This window comes from Aphelocoma coerulescens, chromosome 12 (assembly GCF_041296385.1).
Source record: "Aphelocoma coerulescens isolate FSJ_1873_10779 chromosome 12, UR_Acoe_1.0, whole genome shotgun sequence".
Taxonomy (NCBI): domain Eukaryota; kingdom Metazoa; phylum Chordata; class Aves; order Passeriformes; family Corvidae; genus Aphelocoma; species Aphelocoma coerulescens.
In genome coordinates this window covers 17,504,315-17,516,344 of record NC_091026.1, presented here as the reverse complement: position 1 = coordinate 17,516,344, position 12,030 = coordinate 17,504,315, and the positions used below count along the sequence as shown (strand labels likewise).

Here is a 12,030-nt window from a genome sequence, read left to right as displayed (position 1 = left end):
TATGCCAGGAGAGCAGCCTGCTTCCCTACACCTCCCCTGTGCTAGATGCCAGCTGGGATTCTCCCGCTGGAAGGGTCCTGTGTGTTCCTGGCGTGTGTTTCTGTGTCACCCTTCTGTTTTCCCTGACCCTGTCAGTGTCAGTGGGAATTCCCTGCAGTGACACCTGCTTTCCAGATCTTTCTCTTCCTCCAGGTAGCACATAACTCCAAGGACTAAACTTGCGGGTTAGACCTGGGTTCACCTGTGCATCAGCCTGTTCCTGTGCTGAGAGTTTGCATGTTTGGTTTTTTTTTCCTCTAATTATTAATTCAGTCCAAAGTTTGTCATTTGTAGGTGGTCACAACTAAATAGCTTGAACCTCTCTGCCAGAGCTTTGCATGCAAGTACTGTCAAAACTGTTCTCAGTGATGAGTCAGTTCCTTTTTTTTTTTTCTCTTTTTTCTTTTATTTTAATGACGAGTATGCAGCTAGTGTACCCATTAGAGCGTGCTGAGAGTTGGCATAGAAATGAGGATACACATGTGTATGTATCAGATGCTGAAGAGCAGCATTCGTGTTATAAATATAGCTCGGCTGTATTCCTTCTTACATTTCAATTTTATAATCCGTTCCAGAAGATTTGGACAAAAATACTGTAGTGTAAGAGAGCATTAGTTTCTGGGTTCTTCAAATAATAATTCTTAGTAGAGAAACTAGTAAATAAAGATCTGAAGATGGGCAAGATGACATCTTCCCTAGTTCTAGGAATTGGACTTGGGGTATAGATTTATGCAAGGTAAAATAAAGGACGAGTGGAAGCAGGAGCAGAACTGTATGTTTTATTTTTTTAGTTTATTGCTAAAATGTATGAATAGTCCTTTTTTGTTTGTTTTATTGGTGTGATTATATATGATCTATCTTTACATGTATACTTTTTAGACCTGGTGGGCCCACTGTGATTAAATGTTTGCTTTGAATACGTGTCCAGCATGTTAACTTTTAACAGTGGAAAGTTGTTAAATTCATTTTTATACAAGGGGGGGGGAAGAAAAAAGGGGGGGGGGGTAAGAGGAGATTGTTAAATGTATGGAAACCCTTATTGGCTGAATTATATAACTGAATTCATTCAACATGCTCAGTGTATCTTGTTCTCCTTTCAGTATTGCCACTCTGTTCATCACCCCTTTTAGTGCTTTAGGCATATGGTGTGCAGTACATCCAGGGAAGTGTCAACAATATGGCATATGTTATACATACTGATCTTGATACACCGTAGAAAATAATGGGCCTAACTTTAAAAGGCACGGTGCTAAGAATAGAGCGTGCTGCAACATGCAGACAGTGAATCCGCCATGAATGTCATGTTTGAAGACAAAAAGAGCTGTATTTTTCATTACTTTTGTGGCTTGGTTTGTATGTTGGCGTTGCTGCAGATTAGAAATGATGGTGAGATGAGCGCAGGCGGGATCTTTGCCCGCGTGATGCTGGAATTCCAGGCTCTGTGGAGACTTGGGGGTCGGCTTGCGCAGGGGTCGGCTGGGTTGGTGCGGGCAGGAGGGAGCCAGGAAGGCAGGGAGGAGCTGTGGGAGCTGCCTGCCAGTGCTCCAGGGCTGCCCCTGCGAGCCAGGATGGGCCCGGCAGGGACTGTGCTACCGACATCCATCTGCGGGAAGAGGGACAGGGACGGGGGATGTCCGGATGCACTTGCAGGAGTCATTAGAGGGTCGCATTAGCTCACCACTTAGCTCTGTCTCCACGCTGTAAATGAGCCTGCACAAGCAGATTGCAATGCTTACATTAAAACCACACCGGTGGAAATGAGTCTTTCCAAAGACTCTTCCAAGGATCTGCCCATTAGGATCTGACTGCGAGATCAGGGCTCTCATCTGGACTCACAGCAGTAAAACAAAGATGAAACACTCTGTTTCTCATTGCTGGATCCTGGACTTACTCAGCTCCCTAGTTCTCAGGGAATCTTTTGTCCTGGGAATGCTCATTTTTAAATTAGAAAAAATTTAAACAGAGGGCCCTTTAGAACACTTGTCCTGAAAATTGTTCTTGGGAGTTTCATCTTCAAAATCAATGATTCATACCATCATATAGGTGCATGTATATCTGTATGTCTGCATTGCTGTTTATTGTGCTGCACTGGCCTGGCTCAGGATCTGTAGCATCTGAAGTGCAGAGAAGCCAGTGACTGGAGAAAGAAATATCATCTTCTCAACAATGACCAAATATTTGTCTGTTATCTCTCTGGCCATTGTAGTGGTTCTTGATATCTGCAGAACTGAGCAGATCACCACGCGAATAAAACAGCACAACAAAATATTTATTTTTAAGCTTAGTTGAATGCTGAATGTTTGGTGCAAGTTTATGAGGGTTAAACATTAATAGCAGATGTTGTTAATGAATAGAAGGCTTCAGCCAGCTTCTGAGACCTTTGAGTTAGTACATGAATTTTCTGGTTGATGACAATACTTGTAACATGCCTAATTATGAAGTAGTGTTCTAATCAAGCCTTGAATAACTGAAGAATTTCCCCTCCTCTTTTGCGGTTATTTCAGTGGCACACACACACACACACAGATTGCTTCAGTGCCTGTGCTTTTTCTTAGCGATTTTTCTTTTCTTAGAACATTCATTGAGGTTCTTCCCCAAGAAGCACACGTATTCACGCTGAATGTCGGTGCAGGGGCACGCGCAGGCACAGAGGGTGACACGTGCACGGCACGTCCCCTCCACCCCGGCCCCACCAGCAGCTGAACTGGTGCCAGCCTCTGAAGTTGTTGTCCCAGTTTGTCACACTTGCAGGTGAAGTACGTGAAAGTGATTATAGGTAATAAATATCTCTTTTTTTTAAACTTATTGCAGAGGCAGTTTTTCCCCTGTTAATGAGGGTAATTTGACTTGGTTGAAGGATTGCAGTTCTTAAGAATTAATGCAGCAATCCAATTCAAAGATTTAAAGAGATCTAAGATTTTTCACAGGTCGTGTGCTAGTGAATGTGCTCCTATCACATAGCAGCTAATGGACTTGAACAACAGTCTGTCATTTACTGTTACCTCAGTGTATAGCAGCTTTGCCCTTGATAGCGAGTATACTTTCCCAGCAGTGCAGGTTATTTAGTAGTGCCGTGTATTTGTAACACTTTTAAGAGACAGTATCTGATTTCTAACAGCCCTAATTACTGGATAAAGCGAGGTTACCTTTCCGACTTTCTTAATTATGTGTTTGGATCCTAATCTGTGCGAGCCTAAAGTGGTTTAGGCTCTAATAGCTGACTCCTCATTTTTTTTTGATTTATGTCTTTGTAAACACATCTGTAAAATAATTTCTGTGTTGCATCTTCCCTGTATCAATGCTCAAAGGGTAATTCTATAAATATGGAAGTGTTAGGCACTAGTCTCCATAAGGTCCACTTGTTTTTAGGGATCCGTTACTACCTTTTAACAGTGTTTTGTAATGACTTATTTGTAAATGCTGTTGGAAATGCTCTAATTTCTTGATCCTATTATGTTCCTGGATATGAAAAATCCTATTGTAAGGTAATTAGAAGGATTCTCTTCTATTTAAATGTGTGTTCTCTAGACAGTGTCACTCTATACTCTGCACACAAGAACCTTTGTTCCTTAATTAGAAAAAGGACTAGAGCTCATTAATTGTGGGTACAAAGTGATGTCTGCTCAAATGGAGAAGCAATAATACAGTTTAAATAATGATTGATCCTACATTTTAAGTCTTACACTATTTCGTACTGATAGTGATAAATAAGCAACATATAATGCAGGTTGCGAAGCAATGTGTGAAGATTTTTATTGAAAAATCTCTTTTTGCAAGGATAAACCTGTGTCGGGCACAATAAATAAAGGATGGATGCTACATACACGGCGTCTGCCATTTAGGAAAGTCAGCATTTGTCAACAGAGCACCGTAGCAATAGCTGAGATACTGGAGTTCACTCCACCCCATACTTTAGAAAATGAAATAATTATGAGAGCTGTGCAGTGAAAAGCAGTTTGGATCTTGGCCTTACAGAGCTATTATTGTGATGAAAAGAATATTTTAATTACTCCTCGCAAACAGGATGAGCTATAAATGTTTGAGTATTTTGCAGGGTGTTTTCTTTTGGAGACAAGTGTACTTTGTTCCCTGAATTTTACCATTTCCCTGCCATCCCCTTGGGAGGAGAAGGATGGACTTGTGAAGTTCTAAGCAAGACCCTTTACCAGAAGGCTTTGGTTCACGTGGTGGCTACAGAAACAGGGTGGGCTGAGATGTGCACCGCAGGGTGAGCTCCCAGCAATGGCCCTTCTCAAAAATCAGGAGCATGTTGTGATGAGCTTGGCAGTTCTGCTGCCAAGGTGGGATGCCAGGATGGTGCCTGTGTAGGTTTGGAGTTTGGGTCTTGTCAGTTGAGGCTGGGCTGGGCAGAGCAGATGGTTGGGGGTGATGCCCCTGGGGCTCCCCAGCCTGCAGCTCCATCTCCTCCACAAATCCAGTAGGGCCCATTCCTCTCCTTGCCCCACCTTGTATCAAAGACTTAGGAAAGGGAAAACCTGTCTAATTTTTCTGTCCGTAATGAAAACAGGCATTAACATGGCAAACCCTTTCCCATATGAAAACCAGGAAAGTTGGAAGATGAGGCTTGTTTTCCTGCTGTATTTCACAAATCAAAATGGTAAATGATAGACCAGGGTATGTATTTCACTCAAAATGTATTGGCATGGAAAGAATCCCATGAAATGTGAGGTTTCTTGGTATCCTTCTCTGCTGTATTCCTCTTGGTGGGAAAGAAAAATAGTTTTTAAAAGATAAAAAACCTGTTCTTCAATTGACTATGCAAAAATCTTATTGCAGTATTTATTCCAAACCTGCACACATAATGTTCAGTCAAGGAGAAAACAGCAAAAAACAGTTGTTGATGGACTTAGGCGAGAACTGGATTAAATAAGCATTAGTCTACTGAAGCTGATTACAGGAATATGAAAATGCAGTATCTTAATGGTACATATTTTCATGTGGCAGCTCAGTTGCCTTTCATTTTGCAGCTAATATGTCTATTCTTATGAGTCATTTACTTCTTTAATTACCTTTTGCAGGCAAGGCACCATGGTATATTAATGTGAATGATTTTTACTGCCAGTTTATCATACAATGCCCCAGAAGTTGAAAGGCGTAATTGACTTGGAAGAGCAGCTCATGAAGGAAACAATATTTAGTTGACAGTTTTCCTTGTACTCTCTGTTGACGTTTATGAGTTTACACTATGCTAAAGGAGTAATAAACACAATTTTCTTTCAATAACAGGAAAGAGTCGCTTTTAAAATACATTTGTGGAAAACAGATTTGTTCATTTCTTGAATAATATAAAATAATGCGTTTTCAGTGATGAGATGTATATAAGACTGTCAATTGAATTAAACCTCGGAAGGTGCATTTATAACCTGCCTTAGAGCGTTAAAAGATATTAGGGTGCATATGAATCAAATCAGTTCGATGAATATTTAAATTATACACAGATTTGGATAAATCATATTCAGATCTGCGTGTTATATTATTTGGTGGCCTTCTCTTGCACCATGGAGGGCGAAAGTTTGAAGTGGGAATTTGAAGAATGGAGGCTCTATTTCTGTGGATGGAAGAACACTCATCAGAAAGCTCCTGATAAACCCCAATTGGAGGATTACTGCAGAAACTTTCTATAACTTTCCTAGAGCCAGAGGCTTGAGGAAGGTTTAAAATCAGCTTTGCAATCCGTCAAAGTCCATTTTCTCCTGGAATGCTACTTTTATTGAAATGACCTTGTCAAATCGCGAATTCTTTTTCCCAGGCATCCCCAGGACCGTGCGCAGGTATGATTAATCATCCCATCCCGCTTTAATTAATTTAAAGGCGCCCGTGGCCGGGGCGGGAGGAGACGCCGGCTGGCGAGGGCAGCGCTTCCCCGCTCGGCTTGCAGGGAGTTAAACTTTTCACAGTTTTCCCGATTGTTTGCAGTTCAGCCCTCTGCAACATAATGAAAGTTTTCGAGCCATCTGTTGTTAAGCTGGCGGTGAGCAAGGCCAGTATATCCAAACAAAGTGCTGGCCTGCTGTAAACTGAACCTGTCAGTTTAGCATAGCTGGGCTGACCTCCCCGGGCGCGGGGCAGCGGGTACCAGGCACTGGCTGCCTGCTCGGCTTCCAGGGGAACTTCTTGGGGGGACCGTGTTTACTTTTTCCACTTAGCGTTCCTCCCACAGGCTTGGACTAGTTTATACTAAATCTTTAAATTGACAGTGTTCTATTTTTTTTTTTTTTCCCTATTCTGAACTTTCTCCTTTTTTCTTAATCTTTCAGGCCATACAGAAAAAATCTATTAAAACCCCACAGTGGCTGGAATTTGAGCTTTTAAGGAGGTTATGGGGGGAGTGGGGGGTTGGGGACAGGGGACAGCACAGGACAACAACTTCTGTGATTCTATAACTCAGTGTGTGCATGTGTGCTGTCGAGATTCTCTCTCAAAAGAAAGAGGCATGTTCCCAAGTATCCCAGCTTGCTTTCCAGCGCCTATTGTTCCCTTTGTTCTGTATTATTTAAGATCAGTTACTCATTTGCTTCAGAGGATTGGGAATAACAGGCAAGGTAGAGCAGAGCAGCCAGTGTCTATTGTCTTCCTGGGAGCCACAGATGCATCCAGAGTAGCTGGAGCAGCCTCCCTCGTGCTTCTGTTCAAGGGGTTGGTAGCTCCAGCATGAAGTACTAGAGAATTTGAAACTTTTTGAGTGGAATTGCCACAATTAGACTTTATTTGCAGGGCTGTGTGGCAGGGAATTGCTTTCCTTACTCGTTCGTATCAAATACACGTTAGTTTGGCCTCATCTCCTCTGCCTCAGTGTGCTTGTGCTTTTTCCAGTCCATGTCTCCAATTGCCTTTCCTTTTTCCTTCCTCCAAATATGTTATTTTATTTATTCTTTTATGTCTGGGATACAACATATGTCATTTGTCGGCTGGTATTCACTCAATACAAGTGGTTTTAACTGTTTTTTAGGCTTGGCAACAAAACTTGAAGTGCCTGCGCCAGGAAAGTGACTATTTGGTATTACCTGTTTTCAGTGTTTGTTTCTTGGACTAGACCTACAGTAAATACCTTTATGCTACCACTGCTGCCAAATTCAGTCTTTGCTTTTTACACTTGTGCTGTACCTGCTCACTGGTCTTTGGCTGGTTTCAAGTGTGTTTTACTTACCTCATGATTCTTGGAAAGCAAACCTGATCGTCAGTGACCCCAAATGCTGCAGTTCTCAGTCAGGAGAGTTTTGCTTGCGGAAGAGCTGCTGAATTTATGCCGTGTGTGAAACCAAGCTGTGCCTTTGCAGAAGTGCATCGCACCTAGTCTGTATCTTCACAGTGTGGTGATGTACTGGAATGTATTGGAAGCTCTGGAAAAGCAGTAAAAGTACTTGGCCTTTCCAGAAGACCCCTCCAAGGGCTTGTGCTGGTGCCCACCAGAGGGTAGGAGTGCCCAGGGGAGGAGGGGGAAGGAGTATGACAGTGGTGAAAAACACTCAATTTTAAATTAAAATGACTGCACTTACGAGGAAACCCCATCCAGCTCTAATCTGTTTGTAAGGTGACTGACACATAAAGTGCTTTTTGTTTTAAGGTAGAGGGAAATGCATTCAGGATAGAGTTTCTGGTATTAATGTCAGGTGCAACGCAGTGCATGCTCACTCAAAAAGTCAAGCAGATAACCTTGGCATTTAGGGACATAGCCTTATATAAAATGAAATTGTATTTTGTTTTTAAAAAGGAGGACTACATTAAGAGGTCACCTATTAGCTGTGTTTTTGCTAGCTGTCTGAAACTCAGCTCTACTGTCTATTAAACTCAAACCACTATGTAAACATTCCTGTGTTGTTCCTGGTCTCTACAATGGCCAAGGGGATCAGGTTTCACCTGCCTGCACATCTTCAAGCAATTAAAGCAATTAGCTTGAAGCCATTTCACATTCAAGGTCTACTGTGACATTCAAGTCCAGAAGAAGTCTAGGGGAAAAGTAAAAAGAAGAGTATAAAAGGCTGCTGTGCAGCGCAAGCACACAAATAACCACTGAGGGGGATTTGGACTTTACAACAACTTCCAAATGTGGTCAGGAGGCTTCGCAGCAGGCAGGCAAAGTTGCTGCTGAGAAAAGGAAAAGATAAAAAAACCCCACCTAATGATCTTTAAATTATACCCAAGTTTTGTACTGGGAAGGGAGGGGGAGGAGAAATAAATAGCAACATGATTTGTAACGATATTTGTGTGGAATAATATGGCATTGGTCTTATTTACTGATATTTCTCCTGGCATGGACATCATACTTTTCTTCTCATTTAGGTGGGGATTTATATTTGGTGTTTACATTGTAAAACTACACTCACTCTGGCTAATGTATCCCTTACAATGACATTCAGCTCAGAGTTTAGTGATTCCAGCAGTAAGTCTTGAAAGCTGCTATTTTTTAAAAGGTTGGAGCAGATTAGTGGTGACCTTAAAAGATTAAACTAGTACAGTTTAAAGATAAATAATCAGCCTTTAGCACATTAGATAGCTACATAAGCATGACAGAAGGTGACTTTCTTACAACAGTTTCAGAATCCAGGCAGCATTTTTACATTTGAAACTTGACTAAGGCAGGGAACAGTGGTTTGCAGAAAGCAAGACATAAACTGATTGCACCACTTCAAATTGGTTAATACAGTTTTAAATCCACAGTTTTCCTGTTGGTTTTATTATTGCAAGGAGGCTAATTTTAAAAGCTGTGCCTGCTGCAAGAGAAGATCTTGCTTTGCCATCCCGGAGGGTGTTCTTAATCAGAAATAACCGCAGGCTAAATTATAATGTGGAATCCTGCTGCCCTTTAACCTAACACTGCTGCTCGTTCAGTGTTTGTTAACAAACAGCTCTAAGTACAAAATTGTTTGAGAATTACTTTTTCATTATATTTGCTGACTTCAATTAGAATAAGAAGCTTATTTGGGGAAGAAAAATTAAAAATGTATGGGTTTCTAGAGAAAGTTTCAGCAACTGTTTCCCGGCAAGTGTCGCCTTCGGAACATAGCTGTGGACTCTGTGGCACACATAATTTAATTTAAATAAAATTACCTTCTGAACTAATATTTCTCTAGTGGTGGCAGAGGCAGAGCTCAGGAGCATCCCAAGATTCAGTCCTTTGAAAGATGAACAGGCTAAAATGGTGGCAGGGGCTCAGGCCAGGGCCCCTTTTGCACCTTGCTGGGGGATGCAGTTCCTAACAAAGAGGCACCAACTCCCCATCCCCGTGGTGTTGGGGAGGGCTGGGCTATAGATGCGAGTGGCACAGTGTCCTATTTTTATTTCACTTTGAATAACATGTAATTGAAACGTACACTCGGCAAATTAATTGGTGAGTTGAAGGTAAGAACTGCTGAGTTAGTAGAGACAGCACCAGCCCTGTTCTTTTTTTCCCCTTAAGTTTACATGCTGGAGCGGAAATGCCGCGGTGCTCAGAAAGGGGGTGATGCCTCTGTAAAGCAGATCTTTCCAATTTTATTTTTTTTCTAGCTTAGTCTTCTGTTTCTATGATCTGCCTTTTGAACTGTTTTTGTGGCTGATCAGTTCCACCTAATATGTCTCTTGATTTCTGCTATTGTAATACTCAGACGACATGCTGTTCTCTTCATTTTTATAAGCTTTAGATGCTCCTGCCTGTCATACTCTGGCGGTTTATCTTCAGCGTCTGGATTTGCTTTCAGACTTGCATGTCTATCAAGCTGCTGTTGCTTTGAATGTGAGATCAAAAGAAGATGAATTCCAGTAAAAAATTTCCTTGTATGAAGAAAAGATTGGGGGCCTATGTAAACATCCCACTGACAGCTCCCAATGAGTTATTTTAGCAGAGCATTAGCACCCAGAATGACAGACAGTCCAAGACTACATGCTAAATAACAAATCAGTCCCTTCAGTGGCAGCAGCACGTTGCCACAACAGCAATAGATTTTCTAAAGGAATCCTGTTCCTCTTTTTTATTGAATATGGCTGTTCGACTGCTCATCTCTTCACGAGCTGCCTTCGAGTGCCAGCCCCAGTTTACTTTTTCTTGACAATATCTGTGTCATGTCACCAATATGACAGCAGACAGGGCTTTGATAATTGGGTGGGGAGACGGTTAGTTAGTCATCTCCAGTTAAATAGGTAGTTTGTTTTAGGGAGGGGAAGGAGACAACGAAGGAGGGGTGGCATCTGCTGGAATGCTGAAGTTACGCTTTCAGAGATGCTGGATGCAAGTCCCTGCGCCCGAGACAAGTTGTATTTTTTGGGCGGTTGTTTATATTTCAGTTCACGCAGTTAGAGAAAACAGCTCTGCAGCCCGGCCAGCCTCTCGAGCCGGTTTCCAGAGCAAGTCACAGCACTGTCGAGGGTAGCAACGTCAAGCTTGGCTGGACTTCCGTGCAAATCCGAATTTGCCTAGATACAGAAGCGAGGTGTGCTTCTCGCTGCTGTTTGGTCTAGTTGGGGACATAATTAGTTCTGCCTGTTTCTGCTCACAGATGGGGGGGTTTAATAGTGCAGAATCGCTAGATTTTTGTTCCTGGTGCAGTGCTAAACCCAACTTTGAGATTACCTGTGAGCTCCGGCTGATCTCACCACTTCGCAAGGGACGAATTAGGGAAGGAATGCTTTGTGGTTTCTTTGTCATTTAGTAAAAGCAGAGGTTGCTACTGTGGAGGCAGAGCCCGGTGGCTGCCGCGAAGGGCAGTGCTCCAGCGTCTCCCTCCAGCCTGTGCTCCGGCTGCACGGCACTTCCTGTTTATTCAAACATCTTTTTACCATTCTTCAGCCCCCGCTTCACAGAAACAGCCAGAAACATCTCCAGCGTGAAGACGGAAATCTAAAGGCAGACAGTAAGAGCTCACTCTGTTAAACTCTTCATTTTCTCTGCGAGCACTCAGAGGAAAGGAGCGTGCAGGCAGGGCTGAACTTTTAATGCGCTGCCTTGCGCAGGCAGCTTGGAGCACAGGAGGAGAGAGGAATTGCTTTGGTTTGAAGCAAAAGCAGCTAGTTCAGGTTGTTTACTGCGGTGTTGACAAGGGTGGGGTTTTTGGCATGGCTTTGGAGAACCATGGTGAGGACCGAGTCCTTTTTTGGGGTGCTCGTCACCTTGCAATGTCCCTCTGGCACGGGAGCAGCCGTCCCTGCTGCTCGCTGGGTGTTGCAGCTTCTCCTTGCACAAGTGCCAAAAATACCTAAACAACAAACCCCCCCCAAGAAAGGGAAACTTGGCTGCTGCTCTGGGCAGCAGAAGTGGCACAAACCCACCAAGTCGCTTTTTTGTTTTCCACAAATTGTTTGCATCGTGGTTCTGGCACCGCATGCGAACCAGCCTCGCTAATATTTGTACCAATTTCATGCTAATAAAAATCAGGCTGCTGAGACAAGCATGGCTATTATCTCATTCATATGACTATTGTTTAGACCTGTGGTACTACAAAAGGAAAGGGAAAGCGTGCTCACGCCGGGTAATGGTTGTTAACTTCTCACGTGAGGGATTTTCTCTGCAGTTTTTCAGTATTAATGATTGTTGTATGAATGGTCTTCAGGGGTTGTTGGAAGATAGTGTAGATCTTCTGGGTAATCCATGTCACAACACAGATGCTGGATTTTTCCCCCTCTGTTCAAGTGACTTAAAAAAATGCTTGATATTTCTCAGTGGTTTCTCCCCCCCTGCAAAAGTTCACTGAAATAGCAGGTAACTTTTTTTTTTTTGGCAAGCATTTGTGGTGCTCGTGTAGTGTGAAACATAAGAGAAAATGGAAAATATGCTGCCTGCCCTATGGAGAAAACCCATCCTCCTTGAGGCTTTTCCTGCCGCTCCAAGATTCAAATAGTCTCTAAAATTTTAAACCTTAAACCCCCATCTTCCTAGAAAAGAGAGCAAGAGAGAGAGAAAAATCAAGCTGTGTGTTCAGCCAAACCGCAAGTACAACAAACATATTTTGAAAATATATTGCTAGTCTGGCTTTTTAATGTTCAGAAGTTGTTCTACTT

The 12,030-nt window shown here is 42.6% G+C and overlaps 1 protein-coding gene across 19 annotated transcripts in view; it reads left to right on the top strand.

Moving 5' to 3' along the window:
* Window positions 1–12,030, top strand: part of FOXP1 (forkhead box P1) — a 398,607-nt gene that overhangs the window by 262,357 nt on the left and 124,220 nt on the right. The window contains exon 1 of one of the 19 annotated variants that reach the window (XM_069027489.1): window positions 10,830–10,886. The exons of the other annotated variants lie outside the window; for them this stretch is intronic. The gene's annotated coding sequence lies outside the window, so the exon portion shown is untranslated. Of the gene's footprint in view, window positions 1–10,829; window positions 10,887–12,030 lie in introns of those variants that run through there. 19 annotated transcript variants of the gene reach the window in all.